This window comes from Buceros rhinoceros, unplaced genomic scaffold (genome assembly GCF_000710305.1).
Source record: "Buceros rhinoceros silvestris isolate BGI_N320 unplaced genomic scaffold, ASM71030v1 scaffold32388, whole genome shotgun sequence".
NCBI lineage: Eukaryota > Metazoa > Chordata > Aves > Bucerotiformes > Bucerotidae > Buceros > Buceros rhinoceros.
Genome location: NW_010426806.1, coordinates 932 through 1,278, shown reverse-complemented (window position 1 = coordinate 1,278; position 347 = coordinate 932).

The window sequence follows — 347 nt, the reverse complement described above, 5'->3', positions numbered from 1 at the left end:
GGGCCATCAGCCCCCTCCCTCCCACCAGAGGCCGGGACTGGTTTGGGAGCTCGGCCTGTCGTGAAGCAAAGCAGAGAGGAGGATCCATGCCCGCTTCCTTCCTGCTGTCCTCTGTACAAAACAAAACCCGCGCCGTTCCTGGCCTGGTAGCGGCAGCGTGGGCTGATGCCGTGGCTCCTCTGCCCTCGGGAGGGCTACTGGGCTATCTCCAGGGACCAGTGGATTTTAATGGTGTGGAAGTCACCCCTTTGGGGTGTGGGGAGAGGGTGGGGTGAGCAGTCAGGCAGGGAGAGGTTGTGCAGTCCCCCTGCGTGCTGGGGGCTGTGGACAAGGACCCCCGGGGCGGG